Here is a 14,180-nt window from a genome sequence, read left to right on the forward strand (position 1 = left end):
AATTTCCTTCACCTTGTACCACGAAATCAACAGCAGAATCTCCATCAACGAATTAATAACAGATCCAATCAAGATCATAAGAGGAGTTTGACAAGGGTCCTTAATCCCCAGTTCTCTACGTCATCTACATAGAAATCCTGGCCAATCACACCAGGCAAAACACAGAAATTAAAGGTGTGGAGCTGCCACAGACAGCAGGCCAACCACTCAAATGCCTAATGAACGCAGATGACATAACCATAATTCATAGTGAGAAATCAAACGAGGGACTCGCTCATTCAATCACAACATCACCACAGGCTCTAAAATAAATAAATAAATAAAAAAGACTGCCAAGCTGCCTATAGGATACCAGTTAAAATACTAAGAGTGTTCTAATAATGAAAACATAATGTGCAAGCAAGTGGAAAACTAAGCAGAATAAAAGAGAAATGGAATTTCTCTTTTATTCTGCATAGGAAGAGCACAGATCATCAAACAACTCATGCGGCCAGTCATCTCTTACTATGTTCCTCCCTTTATCACCATCAAGCATTTCCTAAAGCAGTGCAAAAGAGTAATGTTCAGCATTTTATGGAAAGACAAAATTAAAAGAAGATAACAAGGAAGAAGGAGATCTAAACATCCCACTGATATCAGAAGGCATCTCAGCAATCCGAACTTATTAAAACCATAAACAATCCTTTCCACATTGCCCACGGTCTTACCAAATACTAACTGGATACCTGGTATTGCAAGATGTCAAGTATGCAGGACCCTAGGCGATCTTCCCCTCCAAAGAATACCAAAGCATAACAGACACCATCAAAACACTCATGCCACACCTACAAGAACCGAATATCACCCTTAACAAAAGATAATTTACAATACCCTAAGAAACCTCAGAGATGTAGGAAATGCGACAGAAGAAGGAAAATGCTCATGGAAGAAAAACACGGTGAATTTTTTGTATGCAACAAGAAGACAACTTAATTTCAAAATCACACAAGATCCTCCCTGTTAACCATCTGGCCTCTAAGTGGAGAACAGACCAGTGTATCTTCTGTCAAGAGAGTGAAACTATAGATCATCTATTTTATGATTGTTTCACTGCCCAAGCTGTGTGGTGCTTGGATCGGTGAGAGATTCAACACCACAGTTTCTCAAAATCGAGTACTCAGGCTAATTGACTTACCTTTGAGCATGACTAAAAATCAGTGAAAACTCCCAAAATCTAGCACTCAACCTGAGATACTGTCAAACATGAGTCGAAAACCAATGTAAACTACTAATATACATAATTATAAAATTCTGCTAGTACAAAAAGGCTTACCATGCATCATCAGGAGCAGCAGAGCATTGAATTGACAAGAAACTACCTAGAGATGCCACTGGAGGCCCAATGGAATTCCAAAAACAGTGGTGCTCGCCTAGTAACCTGGCATACCTATGGGAAGGTAAGGTTCTAGATCTGACCCCTCCCCCTCTCACACACCAAACCTCTATCACTGCTAGTGCTAACAAAATATGGAAACCTAACAGTAAAAAAAACGAACGTTTAAAGATACTTTTTTCTGTCCTCTCCTTTGGAAAGTCTTAGCTGTGTTGTTTGGAAGTTCATATGTATGTAGTCTTCTAAGCAACATAACTAAGTGAAAGATATCTAATAGCAAAGCCAGACCAGTGAAGTAACTCAAAGGCTGGCAAAAGCTAATTGAAAACAGCTACCCCCCCCTCTCCCCTTTAGGTTAAATCATGGGATGTGGCTTTTCTACTACTTCCTGAATAGATATTAGAATCTGTTCCCTTAAATGCCATCTAGTCAGTAGAGCACTCCAGCTCTATACCCAGAGATGATGACTAGGTGATGCCATAATGTGATTGGTACTAATCTGATCTTATCAGCTTAATATCTGATAAGAGGCCCAAGATATTAAACTGAATTTTGGAAGACAGTGCTTGGAACTTGCTCCACCTTTGTCACAGTTGCCTTGGTATTGTACTACTTCTAAGGCAGGCTTGCAAGCAATGGAATCAAAAAACAGCTTAACAAAAGAATGCGAGCAATTGTATGTGTTTTGTTTTAAAGAAAGCGAGTGGCTTTAATGGTGCCCATTGATATTAACACCATAGTTTTAAATAGCAGTTAAATATAGAAATTAATCTCATGATGAGGAGCCTCTAATTAAATTATTAGAGGAGCAAGAAACTGCTTAAAGCAAACCAAGTGTTGGTTCATTTTAAAGCTATTTTTGGATTAATTATTCTCCCCAAGGGGAGTGAGCTGACCCTAGAGGTAGTGCAATACCAGGGCAACTCGTGGCAAAGGTAGAGCCAGCTCAAGCACTTCGCCGCCTTCCAAAAATCAGTTTAATATTCTGCGTCCCGATGGGACCCGTATCGGGTATTAAGCTGATAAGAACAGATCAGACTAGTACCGATCACTTTAACAGTGTCACTTAATCATCAATTCTGATTTAGAGTTGAACAGCTCTACTGGGTAGGTGACCTTAAGAGAACAGATTCTAGCATCCATCAATCCTTAACTTTTGCCTAAACCTGCATTTCATTGGGTGGTGGATAAAAGACACTCCGCCGAGGTTGCAGTTACACTTAATGTATTCACTGTGACCTAAATAAAATGAAAGCTATAATTTTAACATTCGCCAACCTCAGTGTATCACTTCATTGGTTGCCTTTGTTATTAGACTATTATCTTTTACCCAGTTCTCTGGAAGAGCATATGAGATGATCTCACTATTGAAAAAGGAACAGAGGGCTTTAAGTTAAAAAAATTTGAAAAGGTGACATTAGGATTAGGTTATTACTATAATAGTAATTTAATCTTTTAAATTAGGGATTAAATTTTTTCCTTATTTGCCCATTCCATAAATACGTCAAGGTATTCACCATACACCACTGTCTTCTAAACTCAGCTGGACCAATCTCTTCTAGTTTAGTCATCAGGTAGTTCTTAATATTTGATCTGAAGCTCCTGATAATGTCTGGCAAACCTTTCCTACACTTCTGAAAGTAGGCTATGTTGCATGTTTTCCATATATGGATCGAAACTCTATTATGGTAAGGAACAGGAGTTTACATTGGTTTTTGGAAATGTTTGAAGGTAAATCTATTAACTGAAGTGCTAGATTAGGAGAAATTGTGGTGTTAAATCTCTCACCAACCAAGTGCCACACAGCCTGAGCTGTGAAACAATCAGAGAACAGATGAGTTCACTTTCTTGACAGACGACATATTTGTGTATTGGCCACTTGTTCCACTTCGAAACTAGATGGTTAACAGGAAGAATCTTATGTGTAATTTTGAAATTCAGTTGTTTTCTCGTTGCATGCAAAATGTTTAGCATGTTATTCTTCCATGTACATTTTTCTTCTTCCGTCACATTTTCAACGTCTCTGAGATTCCTTAGGATGTTGTAAATAGTTGCTCTTTTATTTAGGGAGATGTTTGGTTCTTGAAGGTGCAGAGTAAAGTCTTGATATCTATAATATTCTGATATTCCTTGGAAGGAAAGATTGCCTCGGGTCCTGCATACTTGAGATTGAGCAATTTACAGTATCTGGAACCTAGCCAATATTTGGCAAGGACATGACCAATGTGGGAAGGATTAACCATGGTTTTCCTGAGCTCGTCCACGTAGACCACTGAGATGGCTTCTGATAATAGTGGGATGTTTAAGCCTCCCTCTTCTACCGGTCTCGTCATCTTAATTCTTTTAATTTGTCCTTTTGGTCTTTCCATAGAAACCTGTACATTATTCTTTCAAACTGCTTTAGAAATTTCTTGGTGGTGATAAACAGGCTGATATAGTAAGGAGATAACTGGCCACAAGAGTTGTTTGATGATTTGTGTCCTTCCACCAGTATCCATGATGGAGGAAGCCCACTTTTCTTTGATTTTGTTCAGTTTGTCTCAGATTTCTTCTTGGTTTGATATGGTATTTTCATTGTTAAACCAAACTCCTAGAATTTTAACTGGGGAAACGGGTGACTTTATCTTCTCCCAGTAGCCGATGGGCAATTTGGCAGTCTTTTCATGGTTTATTTTTGATCCTGAGGCTTTTTCAAATTTTTGAATCGAATGGGCAAGACCTTCTGTTGATTTTTGCATGCATTAGACAATTAAGTGGAGGGCCTGCAGCCTGTGGCAGCCCTATACCTTTAATTTCTATGTAGATGATGTAAAAAATAGGGGTTAACAGGCAGCCTTGTCGGACTCCTCTTGTGATCTTGATTGGGTCTGTGAGTAGTTCATTGATGGAGATTCGGCTGTTTGGTTCTTGGTACATAGTTTTTAGCAAGTGGAGGAAGTTTGGATTCCATGACTAGAAAGCGTTTCAAACAAAAGTTCGTGGCACACTCGATCAAATGCTTTACTTTGATATAAAGTGATCAGAGTAGCTGGTAGCTTCTTTTGTTTCAAGTACGAGATGACGTCTCAAAGGAAAAGGATATTATGAGACATTCCTCTACCAGGCACTGAGCATGCCTGACCGTTCTGTAGAATGGTGGGTAATACTTGGGAGAGATGGATGGAGAGGCATTTTGCCAAAATTTTGTAATGTGTGTTTAGTAATGTAATTGGTCTCCAGTTGGCGAGTTCTTTTAAATTTCCTCTTTTGGGGACAAGTGTAATAATTCCAGTTTTTTGGGATTCTATGGGGTTTCCTTTTTTCTTTTTACACAATATTCTAGTATGAGTAGAAGAGCTGGACCTAGAATTGTCCAGAATTCTTTATAGAATTCAACTGGAAGACCATCTATTCCAGGTGCCGCATGTTGTTTGAATGACTTCATTGCCGCCTTTAGTTCAGCAAGAGAGATTGGTTTTTCCATCAGCTCTCTTTGGAAATCTGTCAGTGTTGGATTTTTATCTAAAAGCCGGCCACAATGCTTTTTCAACTCGTTCTACTGAATATTTTTGTTTTTCCTATCATCTTTTATCAGTTTGTAGAATGCTCTGTTTTTCCGCTGTTATTTTCTTTATTCTTGCCTTTTAAAAGTTGTGTTTCAATGTCATCTTGTTCAAGAGTTGCTATCTGTTTATAGTGTTGAATAGTTTGTTGGATCTGAGGAATATTGTTATTACTTCCTTCTTGAAGTTATAATCAATGAATAGTTTTTTCTCTAGTTTGCTGTTTTAATATGGCTGCGAGAACTTGGAGTTTCAATTTACATAGTTCTTTTAAATTATACCACCATTGAGCTTTGTTTTCTGTGTTCCTTTCTTCTGTTTGTTTTGTGAGCAGTTGGTTTAATTCTTTTTTAATATCATTGTCTTCAAGGAGCATTGGGTTACATCTCCAGTATCCAGAACCATGAAAAGCTTTGTTGGGAAAATGCATGGACATACTATTGCTGCATGATCTGAGATTTTAGATGTATGGCTTGTAATGTCAATGGTAGTTTGGCTTAGAGAGTTTATAAGGTTTTGTGAGATATAAAAGCAGTCCAGTCTTGTATTTACAGCCCTGCTGGATCGCTATGTGGTGCACTTTTGTTCCAGGTACAGGATGTTCCAACTGTCTGACAGGTTGAGCTTATGGCACATTTCACTTAATTGATTTTCTGACATCGCCTTGGTTGGGGTCCCCTCCCATGATAATTTCCAAGCCACCATCCAGGTAGGGGTAAAGACCTCAAGAAAATTTTCCTCGCTGTCTTATAAGTTGGAGCGTATATGTCTAGCAGTTTAATGCTATGGTTGTTAATTTTTATACTAATGGATATGATTGTGCCCTCTTGATCTCTTCTGGAAAAGAGAATTTTACCTTTTGAAATTTAGATAAAAGAAGATAGCTACCCCTTTGCTTCTATTGGTTTCATAGCTCCAGAACGTTTTGTTTCTAAAGTTATTTTCAATATTTTTTACTTACTTTAGGTGATTAATGAAAGTTTCTTGAAGAAACATGATGTCCCATTTATGGTAGGTGATAGAATTTTGCAGCCAATTTTGTTTGTTAATGCTGTTAAAACCTTGAATGTTCAGGGTAACTATTTTTAATGCAGTTGACCTCTCCATTACTGTCGTTTGGAAGAGAGTGCCTGATTCTTTGGACTTTTTATTACTTTTTTTGCTTTTATGTTCAGTTTCTTGTGACTTGCTAGTGTCAACTCTCTGATCTGGATCTTGGTCTTTTAGGACCTGAGTTTCCAGAAAGTTGGGTAGCCAAATCTTCAACCTGGGCTACCAACTGTGTTATTACACTGACTTTTTCATTGTTAACTGTAACCATTCTTTCTTTTTCATCTTCTTGATCTGATAAGTTATTTGGATGTTCTGATTCTTTCGTAAGTTTTTCAAGCAGGAAGCATTGTTGCTCAAGCTCAGCAAATTCCCTCTCATTTTGTATATTATAATCCATATAAAAGTCTTCAACCCAGGGAATTTTGCCTTTTGGGGTTTGCTCAATTGTTATGTTTAGGATTTCTGTGACTATGACCTCATTTAAGTTACCAGTTTCTTCAATGATTTGGGGAATTTGCCACTGCATCCATACTTGAAGGAGGAAGACTGTGCTCCTCTTCTTCAAGATTAATGTCTTTCATGGCAGCTGTTGTGGGAGAAATACTTTTTTCTTCATCCTCAGCACTTATAACCTTCTTGTTTTTTTATGGAGGAGATATTTTGCTCTTCATCATTATTATTTGTGTCTTTCATAATGCCTCTTGTTGCAGGCAGAGGTGGGAACTCTTCTAATGACACAGTTGATATGTTGGACGTTGAGCACTGGTACCTTCTGTGAGAAGGGTCTCCACACCGATTGCAAGGTTCACTGTAATGTTCACTGTACTTAGGCTGAGAATGCCCTATTGTATTGTAGCACAGTTTCCACATCTCTTTAGAGGGCAGTCTCTTGCAGTATGGCCATCCTTATGACATCTGCTGTATAGCCTGACCATGACTTATGTATATTTTAATCTATTTTTGGATTAATTATTCTCCCCAAGGGGAGTGAGCTGACCCTAGAGGTAGTGCAATACCAGGGCAACTCGTGGCAAAGGTGGAGCAAGCTCCAAGCACTTCGCCGCCTTCCAAAAATCAGTTTAATATCTTGGGCCCCGATGGGACCCGTATCAGATATTAAGCTGATAAGAACAGATACTACACTTTGATCTTAGCCAAAAGGCCGAGAAGCGATAACTACAAACCGTCGACGATTTTAATTTATATACAGCTCCTATAAGCTTAGGTGCTGTGTGCAAAACACCAGTACTTACAAGTGCAAAACATCACTCAGCCGTTTGCAAAATCACGAATGTACTTTGTTACTAGAGCAACTAGTCACAAACTACTTATGGTGTTTTCCTGAATATGAACCTAAAAATTTAATGCATAGATAATCCCTTGTAATTCATGTAGTTTTTAACTTTATTCCAAAAAATAATACTGAACCGATTAATCGATAGCGCCCTCTATGGTCGAAAATTCAAATCGGTTACGTCATGCGCTCTCTCTGTCAAACTGTCGTTTCCTTCATTATTTCTTTCTCGAATTTTAAATTCAAGTTTTGAACATCTACGAATAACGATTTTAGTATGTATTGAAAATTGTAATTATTCTGTTTAGTAGTGGCACCAAACTAAAAAGGTCTATTCGTGGTGCGTTAAAATCTTCGACATCGTACAGTCGCGCAAACGTTTCGTACTGAATACGCGTCGTGGCAAACTGCGATCCTAAAACAGGTTAACGAAACTCAAGATGCCGGCTTTCTACAGGGCAGAGTGATGTCACAAACGGCCTGCCTAAAACATGATTAAACTCATCTTTTCAACGACCAAACTAAAGTCCGTTTTAATAAACCAGGTAACAATAATTGCATTATAAACTGTAATTATTATAAATTTATTGGAAAATGAAAACTGCATTCAAATCTGATGCATATCGAAACCAAAGGAAATATTCATGATTAGAGACCACGAAATGAAAAATTCAAATTGTTTGTACCAATAAAATCAAGATTATATGAATGTTAAAGCTAAAAGTGCTCCTACCTACTCCCTTTACAAAATAAGGTTTATAAGAATGTTTTGTCAACCGACCTCTATCAGGAATCTAGAACCAACACAATTCAAGAATGATGTGTTACATAGCTGTAGCCCACCAGGAGTTATCCCATTTTTCGCTTGCAGTCCTCTTGAATTACTGCTTTTCACTTCTGTATTTAAAGATGTAATATTGTTTGGTTTAATTTTACCACTGCACTGTATTTTTTGAACCAAGATTTGGGAATCATTTTGACAAAATTTCAATAGAAATTAAATACCAACTTGCATTAAATTTCATCCATAGCACATTGTAGATTATCAATATAAGTTTATCCATTGAAACCAAAACTGAATCACATGAAGAAAGTTGTGTCCAACCTAAATCCCAGATTTAGATTGGACACAATTTTATTAGCATGCTTCTCAACCCTTTGTTAACTCTCTCAATGCACGAATTTTTATATTCATTTATAAAAAATTATAATGGCATGATATAGTACCATTTAATCTTACAGTATTACCACGAATTCATTAATTTTGCTAAATTTGTGTCCTGTATATGCAAAAATTAATGATATCCTCATCTCAGGACATCATTCAAAAATTAAATAACTTATTCAGTGAAATCTGAATAAGTTATTTAATTATAACTAAAAACCACATTATACTGTTTTATACAATTCCATTTGTCTTTTTTTAAGTCCTCTCCCTCCCACCTCAAAATCATTTATCCATCTAAGATATCTTCATCCTATCTTTGTTTCCCAAATTTTACATGGTCTCTTGTAAAGCTACATCTGCTCTGATCCTCAGAGTTCTTCCCGAACTTTGGATCATCAACAAACAACTGCATATTGCCTTTCCCCAATATCATTAACGCAAGTTAAACAGCCACCATAATTCGAAAACTAATAATTTTCCTCTTCTGGCATATTGCTTCCCCCTCATACACAACTTGCTTATACCTATCAGTCAACCAATTTCCAATCCAGTGCACTATTCTACTATTTAATCCCATCTGTTAGTTTGCCACACGACAAACTAGTAATTAATCTATGAAAGGCCTTTGCAAAATTTAAATATACCACTGTATGCATTCACCACCTTGTTTAGAGCCTCCATAGCTCAGTCAGTATAGACCAGTGATGGCAAACCTATGACATGCGTGTCAGCACTGACACACTTGAGGGTTTCGGGTGACACACCTTGGATGTTGAAAATATTGGTATTCTGATGAAAAAAACTGCGATAAATCGTGTAAAATCACTCTCAGTTAAGGCAAAGGTAGGTTTGTTCATTGAAAAGAACTTTCTACTAGTAGTCAGTAACAGAAAAGTCATTAAATGTAATGTAAGTTTGTAATTTCAGTTTATTAAATTAATTGTATAATATGAATTCATAGATTTTATATCAATGTCCTATTAATTAAATAGCCTAATACGAGATGTATAAGTCACCATCTATGATTATGCAGTTACATTTATAATGCATGTATGCAAGTGGCACATCAACAGCATCAATATTAAAAAAAAAAAAAAAAAAAAAAAGTTTGACACACTTGGGTTCGCCATCACTGGTATAGACTAAGCCCTTTGGGTCGAAAGACCTGAGTTCGATTCCTGTCTGAGGAATCTTTTATCTGGTCTCTTTCAAACTAAAGGTGAGTTAACCAGTCTTTCACCTAGAAACTTGGTTTTTTTTTTACCCTCACAACAGGCAAACCGACCCATGAACGCACACATACACACTGATCTATACTCATGAAATACATATTTAATCCTCATTAGGAGGATTCAACAGTCCTGAAGGAATGGTGGAGGAGAGGGGGAAAACCCCATACGAATAAATAAAAATAAACCACCTTGTCTTTTAGCACTCTACCCAAGTAGAGTGCTAAAAAGACATTACTTTAGGAAACCCATGCTGTCCACCAAACTGTGAATATCAGTTCTCACTAATCACAACTCCAGATTGGCCTACAATTTGATCACTCCATTATCAAGTGGAATAATTTAACCCTCTTTCTAATGCTTTGGAATCTGACCAACTCAGTCAATATGTTTAAAGCTGTTGCAAACTCTCTGGGACATTCCCTGAAAGCACTGAACATGAAGTTTTCAATTTCTCATGCCTTCTGCTCACTCACCATCAGTACCTTCTCATCACCTAATGCATTAAGTTCTGCATAATGCCATTAGGATGAAATATCTTTTTGAATTGTTCTTTTAATATGTCAATTACATTTTATGCAGTGGTTATCACCCTATAATCACCATTTTTCTACTGGTCAGTTATTACAATAATTCCTTGGGATTTTTTTTTTTTTGCCTCATTAGCTAACTGCTACTCTTATAAAGTGAATTACCTTCCACACCTACTCCTTATACAACTGATTATTACCACTCATCTTGTATTGAATCCATAAATGCTTTCCAGAATGCTTCGTCAATTTCATTCATCCATCCATTTCTTACCTACCAAACTTCTTTAATATCCTGACCTTTGGAATACGTTCAGACTTCTCCATCCATTTCCTCATTCCATAATGCACGTGCAAGCTGTCTCCTAAGTTTGATATAATCACAGGCTTTATAGCTTCATATATTCTGGGCCCAGCATTGCTATAGGTATTTGAATTCTATATCAAACATGGAAACCTCACTGAATCGGCTGGAACATCCTATATCTCGAAAAAAAACCACCACACGGTGATGCAGCAGGAAAGTAAACAAATGAGACTGGACCAATTTTATATCTCCCAGAACCTGACAGATGCACTAAGCAGGACTACAATTGACACTACTACTACCCACACGTTCAGAATCTCAGATCACGCAGAAGTAGAAATGAATATAGACCTACCTAATGAAGCCTTTCATGGCATAGGCTACTCGAGATGTAATCCAACACTCCTTGCAGATCCCAACATAAAAAAAGAAAAAAGAATCAAAACAGCTACTTACAAAGCAAGTAGAGAAGGCAACAGAGAACAAAGCACTATGGTGGGACAACCTAAAACAATAATGTAAGTTGAAACTAAGAACTCATAGCTAATATAAAACAAAGAAATAGGGAAAAAAAAAAAAATCAGAAGCTATACAAAGTAATAACAATATTCCAGCAAAGATGTAATAACAATCCAACCAACTATTCAGCACTACAAAGAACAAATAATGTCGCTGGAACAAGAAGATATGAACACAATTAAAAGGCAAGAGCAAAAGAAGTAACAGCAGAAAATCAACTTTCATGAATATTCTATCAACAAATCAAAGACGAGAGGAAAAAAAAAATATCGAAGAAATAAAGTACAACAAGGTCTCCAGCAAAAAAGAACACATCATCGAAACCTTTCCAATCGTACTACACACAACTATATGCTGCAAAACTGGTGGAAGAAGCACTGTGGTCTAGCCTATTGAACAACAACCAAACACTGACAGTCAGACAAGGAGATCTAATGGAAAATCTGTCTTCCTAGCTGAACTAAAGGCAATCTTCCTCTCCAAAGACTACAACAGCATCATAGATACCCTCAAAATACTCACACTGCACCTAGAAAAACCTTACATGACACAAACAAAAAACCGGCAATGTATAAGAGACCTCCGAGACGTTGATAAACCAACAGAAGAAGAGAAATGCACATGCTAAACTTCCTATATGCAACAAGAAGATAACTAAATTTTAAAATCTCACACAACATCCTCCCAGTGAATCAGCAGTCTCCAAGTGGAACAAGTGGACAACAGACCAATTCGTTTTCTGCCCAGTGAAAGAGAATATAGAACATCTTTTCTATGACTGCTTCACAGCCCAACCTGTGTGGCATTTGGTCACAGAAAGATTTAACAGCACAGTATCCCAAAATCTAGCACTCAGGCTAATTGACGTACCACTGAGCATAACTAAAAATCAGTGTGAGCTACTACTATATCCAATCATAGAATTCTGCTACCACATCCTGAAGATACGCCATATGGCACACTTCCAGAAATGCAAAAAAATGCCTACCAGATATCAGGAGCTGCAGAATGTCGACTAAAAACTATCTAGTGATGCAATTAGAAGAACTAGGCCCAACGGAATTCCAAACACAGTGGTGCTCGCCACATAACCTGACATACCTATGGAATGGGAATGATCAAAATCTGACCACTTTTGACCCTAAAAACCTAACTTTAAATATAAATTTAATTTAAAAAAAAAAAAAAACTAAAATGCCTAAAGACATCCTTACTGCCCCCTTTTTTTAAAGTCCATGTTTTCTCTGTTTTTCGAAGTTACAGAGTACCTTGCCTTCCAAATGGTAGAGCTGGGCTAAAAGTAGGTAATAGCACAGCCAAATCAATGAAACAAATTACAGAGGCTAACAAGGCTAACTGAATGTAACTATTTCTCTCCTTTAGGTCACAACCACCCAACCAGGTAGAACTGCAACCACGGAGAGGTGGCTGAGAACCTTGTACAGAGAAATTAAAATCCAAATCTCCATCAAACTAATAACAGATCCCATCAGCATCAAAAGGAGTCAGAGAAGGCTGTTCCCTATCGTCAGTTCTCTATGTTATATATATAGAAATCCTAGCAAACCACATCAGGCAAAACCAAGAAATAAAGAGTATGGAGTTGCCATAGCCAGCAGGTCTGCCAGTTCAATGCCTGATGTATGCAGACTACATCACCATAATAATCAGAAACACTGAGTCAAATGAAGGTTTTGCCCATTCCATCAATCTAGAGCCTGAGGCTCTAAAATTGCTACCGACAAAACCACCAAGCTTTCCATAGATTACTGGAGTGATGAAATGCCCCCAACTCCACCCGTTAAAATATTAGGAGTCTGTTTCAACAGCAAAATAAAGTTGTATGACCAAGAGGAAATCTTAGGAAAACTAAGTAGGTTAAGAGAAGTGGAAGTCCTGTGCCACTGACTACAGATCATAAAACAACTGATGTGGCCAATCATCACATACTACGTTATCCCTTATCACCACCAAGCAATTCCTAAAGCAGTGCAAAAGAGTAATGTTCAACTTCCTATGCAAAGACCAAAAAGACAAAATTCAAAGAATAAACATAACGAGACTTCTTGAAGAAGGGGGACTAATCATACTGCTGATACCAGAAGCCATCGCAGCAATCCGAATAGAACAACTTATCAGTCATAAATAATCCATTACACATCGATCACGGCCTCACGTTGTTAGTTTCTAGGCAGGTGGGTGGAAGGGGGGGACAAGTCACGTTAGGATCGATTTGGCGGAAAGAAAGCAAGCAGCTTCTGGAGGCAATTCGTAGTGTTTAGAAAGAGGTGGACCACACCACAAATGTGCGCTCATCAGCTGCGACCACCCAAGGTCGGACGAGCCAGTGCCGCCATCGCTTCTCGACACCTTTTGGCTAAGGTCAAAGTGTAGTATCCTGTTCCTTACGCTGCAAGTTCGTGATCGAAGTTCCTTCCGGAGACCGTGCACAGCCCAGTTGGTAAGACAATTTTGTTTTTCATTCTCTGTTGGTTGGTTTTTTTTTTTTTTTTTTCTCTTGCCTTGTGCACGGTTGTTGACTTTCCCCTGTAAGTTTTTCTGCTGAAAGGGGACGATTTGCTTTTTTTTTTAAGTCCATAAGTTCCCGGACTTTTATATAATCACTTTTATTCTGTTCCACTTAGTTAGTGTAACAGCTTTCATTTTTAAGAATTGTTTTTGTACTTTAGATATACTCATTGAAAAATATGGCTTCTTTCCTACCGAGAGTAAAAACACTCGGTATTGCGGTGAATGCTAAATTAGATAAGCGAATGCTAGTTAAAGCGTTAGTCGATAGTGTTGGCTCACAGAACATCTATGGTTTCACCCCTTATGCAGGTGGTAGGTGTCAATTGGTTGTAAAGGATGTAAATACGCGAACGAAGCTCCTGCAAGGCTTCAATTGCGCAGGAGAAAAACTTTATCCCTTTATGGTAGGAAGTGTGCTGAAGACGTTAAAAATAGACCGATTTCCTCTTGAATATTTAGAAAGGGGGAATGAAGTAATTCAAAGTCTTTTCCAAATATGGAGAAATCCGTGATATTAAACTGCTAAATGACGTTGACATGCCGGACTGGAAATCTGGGGAGGTCTTAATCACGATGGAAATGAAAATGGCCATCCACAACTTCGTGTTTATCGGTTCTGCCAGGGTAATGGTGA

General features: G+C 37.7%; 1 long non-coding RNA gene, 1 other non-coding gene and 1 pseudogene across 2 annotated transcripts in view; 1 reads left to right on the forward strand and 2 right to left on the reverse strand.

The window, feature by feature from the left end:
• Positions 1 to 2,253: 2,253 nt before the first annotated feature.
• Positions 2,254 to 2,421, reverse strand: LOC150094804 (U2 spliceosomal RNA; annotated as a pseudogene).
• Positions 2,422 to 6,949: 4,528 nt separating this feature from the next.
• On the reverse strand, positions 6,950 to 7,141 carry LOC150094805 (U2 spliceosomal RNA). Its single transcript, XR_016550207.1, has one exon. It is a non-coding gene; the product is annotated as a U2 spliceosomal RNA (small nuclear RNA).
• A 376-nt stretch (positions 7,142 to 7,517) lies between these two features.
• Positions 7,518 to 14,180, forward strand: part of LOC150094806 (uncharacterized) — a 33,412-nt gene continuing 26,749 nt past the window's right edge. The window contains exon 1 of the long non-coding RNA XR_016550152.1: positions 7,518 to 7,806. This is a non-coding gene — a long non-coding RNA (uncharacterized LOC150094806). The remainder of the gene's footprint in view (positions 7,807 to 14,180) is intronic.

This window comes from Typopeltis vanoorti, chromosome 21 (assembly GCF_054136105.1).
Source record: "Typopeltis vanoorti isolate ZY-2024b chromosome 21, IOZ_Tvanoo_1.0, whole genome shotgun sequence".
NCBI lineage: Eukaryota > Metazoa > Arthropoda > Arachnida > Uropygi > Thelyphonidae > Typopeltis > Typopeltis vanoorti.